Source organism: Dermacentor variabilis, chromosome 5 (genome assembly GCF_050947875.1).
Source record: "Dermacentor variabilis isolate Ectoservices chromosome 5, ASM5094787v1, whole genome shotgun sequence".
Taxonomy (NCBI): domain Eukaryota; kingdom Metazoa; phylum Arthropoda; class Arachnida; order Ixodida; family Ixodidae; genus Dermacentor; species Dermacentor variabilis.
In genome coordinates, this window is record NC_134572.1 from 108,126,023 (window position 1) to 108,131,593 (window position 5,571).

Genomic DNA, 5,571 nt, shown 5'->3' on the forward strand with positions numbered 1-5,571 from the left:
GTAAAAATCCGTGCTCCAGCGCCAGCGTATCTGGAATTTGATGAACAACTACATGGCCGCCACGGTTTCTTAATCGCATACGCTAGCCTCCCCACTGGCGCTCGCCGCATTCTTTCTCTCACAAACTCCATGCAGTGCAGTGAAAGCTACGGGTCGCGTCAACACACTAGAAGAAAGGGCTCCTTCATTGTCTGCCCCTAATCGCAGCCCTCAGTCCACGTGACGCCAACTGAATGGAAGCTTGATAAAGGTTCACAGGTGCTCAGATGCGTGGTGGGGTGGCACACCAGGTACGTGCTCCCCATCCAACAGAAATTTCTGTGTTAGTATGCGGCCTTCCAAGCTCCCCTGCCTCCCCCCCCCCCCTGGAAAAAATGTGGATGCCATCGGTGCTGCGAAATGGACGAGCCCTTCTTCCTTCTCTGTCGTCCCTCGTCACAATGGCGCTATCGTTCATAATCGGCTGACCAATCGACTGCATTTTATTACCCTGGTGACGTCACAAAGTATGCGTGAAGAAGCACATGTGGTCAGACTGGACACAGTGCACGCGCTGATCCAGTTCAGACAGGAAAAGTGCACAAGGGATGCGGCCTACGTATCCCCTGCCTCCCCCCCCCCCCCCAGAAAAAAAAAGATAGTCTTTTTGAATTTACGGTGTGCCAGCGGCACGTACATATGTGTAGTACCTCCATGTTAAAGAAATATGATCACTGTGGTATACACTGTTAAAAAGTTTACACTCTTCAGAACGTACAAGTATCTTGTCCTCAAACAATAATCGTCATCTTTCGAACAAGTTCTCTGTAGCCATAGTCAATGACAGGGGAGAACTCCTCTCAGCAGCCTCGCTGAAGGCCTCCTCGGTCGATGTGGCGGAACAGGCTGCTATAGCTCTCGCATTACTGGACTCAAAACGCACTACGGTGTACACGGACTCCCGAGCAGCCGTTAGAGCGTTCGCATCAGAATTGGTACCCAAAGAAGCAGCCAGGATTCTGAACGGCGAACACCCCTCTGACATTGTTCACCACATAGTCTGCTTCCCAGCTCACACAGGGCCAGACATATTACTGGGTCAACTGAACCCCAATGAGATAGCCCATGACAGTGCGCGAGGTTTCATATGCCACGACGGGATGGTGTCTCGGGTAAGTTCGGGAGAGCTCGTCCACAGTGATCCACTAGTTACTTTTCATGAAATCACGTCTCATTACAGAGGGAATAGGCAGAGTTTTCCTTTCCCCCATCATAAGCTCAACAGGCCACAAGCTAGCATGCTCCGCATGCTCCAGACGGGGTCCTACCCCTCTAGGGGCTTTTTTAACATGCTCCACCCGAACATTGATCCACTCTGCCCAGATTGTGGCACTGAATTTAGCTCACTAAGTCACATGCTCTGGCAGTGCCCTGTGTTACAGGATTTTAACCGAGAAGAAGACTGGACGAAGGCCATCACAGACCCAAAACAAGACGTGCAGCTCCTGGCTGTCCAGAAGACCCGTGAATGAGCAGAGAGGCATGGCCTCTCTGTTCCGACATGTGACTAGCCAATGGTTGGGTAGGGACCTACCTAGCAGGTCCCTACTTAGCTCCTCAGGACCATAATAAAGTCGTTTATTACTATTACTCTTTAGAATGTACACGTATCTTGTCCTCAAACAATAATCGTCATCTTTCAAACTTGCTTGCTTCTCGATTCTCGAAAAGTCTGTGCTCGCTATACTTCTCTGTCAAGAATGCTATGAGACGCATGCTGTTCGAAGGGTGCAAACTTTATTTTTAGAGCATACTGCATGTACACGTGATGCACATATCTTAAATGTACAAGCATGTGCGTATACATATGAGCGCATGTGGGTGTGCGCGTGCTACGCTGGTCGCCGCCTATATATATATGGCCTCTTCGATTATAGATCCGTGCCAGATAGTTCCAAGATGCTACATACGCAATGCTCATATGGTTGGAAACACCACCTCATGGACAGTTCGGCAAAGTCGGGAACGAATTATCCAAGAGGCCCACTGCTGCAAGGCCGCTGACATGCCGTGTGGTCGCCAATCATGCAATATCATAAAGAAGCCACAGCTTCACCCAAAAGGCGAAGCACTGATTGCGATAGCAAATTATTAGACAACTATACAAAAATAAGTAAAGTTAGTAGTTTTATCAGCTTTATGCATAAGCTGTGTGCGCTGTAAAGCCTCGCTTACTAAGTTAACAAGCACGCTGTCACATGTGCACAGGCAACCACAAATACTCCTCAATCGATGACCGCGGACACATGCTGTCATAACGCTAGCATAATGAGGAGCGGCCAGCAGCAGCGAGCAAATTCCCCTTCGTGCTGCCTCTCACTTCAATGCGAACTAAGCACATGAGAACACTGCACACACGAAGCCACCAGCTATCTCGATCGCCTAGCCTTCGAACCTATCACAGGCTGCCTCCAAGATAGGGTGCGGGTGGCCACCGGAGGAGTGGAAGAGTAGATGCGCACCAAGCCCCCCCACCTACCCCACTCCTAGCGGGTGCACATCTTTCCACTGCCCCCACTGCGCATAATTTTTCTCATTATTAAAACTATGGAACTACATCTTTCAGCAAGTACTTTAGAAAGACTATCGCTCAGTGTGCGGGCAACTAAAGTAGCACAGAACAGTTTATATATAGTCAAAACTTGTAACGAAGTGACACCCAGCACCAAAATACCTTCCTTATATACAACCTTTGCTATAGGCAGGTATTCGTTACTTGCTGATATTGGTGAGAGCAGTTTTATATTTACTCCCTTATATCTGATAGTTTGCTATGTCCGTGATCGTTATATCGAGGTTCGGTTGTGTTCATGTTTTTTGGCTACATGCCTATTACACCTTTAGTGCTATCTCTTACACAATTCATTGCAGCAACTGCTTTCTTTACAAAGGTGCGGTGTGGGAGGAACTTGTGAAGCATCTGACATCAAATTTTGAAAAATAACTGTCTGCTTTAGTAGATCTTCCCTGCTATGACCCATACCCTGAAAGCACAATTGGCTCATTTGTTACAATGGACTGCAATACGAACAATAACAATAAGACTATTAATTATTATTATTGTTAATATTAGCGGAAACATGGTATACTCTGACAGCTCACAAGGCTATCTTGTTAAACAACGCAAAATGAGACAAAGGACGGCAAAAAAGGTGTGACAAAGACAGTATTTGTTTTCGTCGCACCTTTTCTGCCGTCCTTTGTCTCATTTTATACTGTTTAAGCAAGGTAGAACACCAACTAGCCCTGTCTTATACCCTATCGCAAGGCTAAACGGAAAGGCTAGCGAGAAAGATTCATTGCACGTGAAGTTCGTGTTATCCAAAATTATGGCCGAAGTATCTTGTGAAATGAAACAGCGAAATATTTGTTGTGTCATGAAATAGCGGAATTTCACATAAATTAAAATAATGGACAACTAAATTAATGCGGTAATTGTACAACCATGCTATAGCGGTATGGCACTTCGCTGTCCGCCGTTTTGCAGACGCTGCATGGCTGCCAGCAAATGGCAGTTGCCCCGCATATGGAGCATATATATACACAAACTACACCTCGCACAACAGCAAGAATTTCTTGTCAACTAAAATAATGGGTTCGAGCAATATTCCTGTCACTAAGGCCATTCTCCCAACCATGCCGGCCACCCGGGCAACACTTTTGAACACTGTTAGAAAGCATCTGATCTGTAGGCAATGCTGCCATGAACACGTCAGCTCCGAATTGTTCCACTGCTTACAGCAGAGAGCCCGTATTCTCACACAAAAGATCACACTTCCTCCTGCGACCTCCATGCATTCCTCTATCATGCCCTGCATATGAAGTCATGACCAGTGCAACAGCACGGAGACGCCAGCCACTCGGCGATTATTTATGACTGCACGTTCACACTTCTCCAGTCTTCTAGCAAATGAGAAGGCGGCAGTTGATAAACAAACACTAAAGAGAAAAAAATAGGTTAGGCTGCCATGTATTGATAAATTTCTTCCCTCCTGCTATCCTAAAGAAAAGATTGCTAGACAATGCAACAATGGCTTAACAATTATTCAACTCTCAATGAAAACAACTTCCTTGCACATATGAATATGCACAATATGCACAATATATCTGCTAGTATTTATCGGATCATGACCACTCTGTAGCTGCCGAACTATTCATCCCACTAAGGTACGATGAGAACTAAAGCTTGCAAGCAGGTTCGCATTAAAGGAGACCACGCAATGCCTCCAACTGGTGACCTTTTCTTGCATTAAATAAATGTCAAAGGCCTCTAAACAAAAGAAGAATATACAGCAAATGCCAGAGCACCCTAAATAATTTGCTAGCATACTCATTTCTATGAACCAATTACAGTATCGCTATTCGGGAGATGGAGGTGAATCAAGACACACTGGCTCACTCCCCTCATGACCACTGCCACATGCCAGCACAGCCAAGGAAACACGTGCCATTTATTTCTTTATGAGAAATTTCAGCAAATTTGCTGACACACATGTTAGCAAATATCGCTCTGTGTTGTGGCCTCATGATAATGCCGACGCCACCAGGTCCGGCATTTCAAGACCAGCTTCAGTATCAAATTAAGACACGTTTTCCAGCATTCATACTTTCCAAGTACCACCCTTCTGCATGTGAGATGTGTGCAACAGGTTTTCTGCAACTCTTAAGTTATCTGTCAGTACTCTTTTAAATGCCACCCAATAGCAGTAAATTGTTAACACAACTATGAATGAGTTACTACTCTGCTTGTGTGTCCCTTTCCTTTCACTTTCATTTTGTGCCTCCAGAGGCATTGCTGAAATGGTGCGCCATGCCAGTCCTCTCTACGGCCTTTTCATTATTTCCACCTTCTCCACTTTTCTTGTCTAAAAACTCGGCGGATATCATGCGTATGTGGGAATTGGTCATAAGGAAAGCTTTCTTTACTGTTTACTGAATTGTCCTCACTTGTTCAGCGCTATGTAGCTCAACGCCTCTCGCTCTATGCATGCTCTGGTTCAGTGCAGAGTTCTCCACTTCTCTGTAGCCGCCTTCTTCATTTCCTTGCCTCTCATTCTGGTTGTCTGTTCGGGCACCTACCAACGGCACGTGCCCATTCTGAGGGATTGGCTAAGAATGTTCACATGCCCAGTGACCCAAGTTGTCTATTCGAACGCATATCCAGTGCCGCAGGCCCAGTTTTATATACCTAGCGATCCGATTTGTCTGTTTGGATACATTCCCACTTGTATACCCAGTGACCTTTCTATTCTATTTCTATTCTACTCTATTCGTTTCTATTTGTGCACATGCTGAGAGGCCCAAGTTGTTGTATAATCGGCAAGACAGCAGCAGTCGGCCCCCACAAAGTGGGGTGGAGAGGCAAAGAAAGCTTCGCTTTAAAAATATATGTTGGTTATAATAATTTAGGTAACGCTTGCAAAGAGCCAAGGAGTAGAGCTGAACACATCACGGGAAATATTCCACGGTAGTCTCCATAACACCTGCTTGTTTATGGCTGTCCCTTGCTGCTGCAACTATGACACAGGCAAA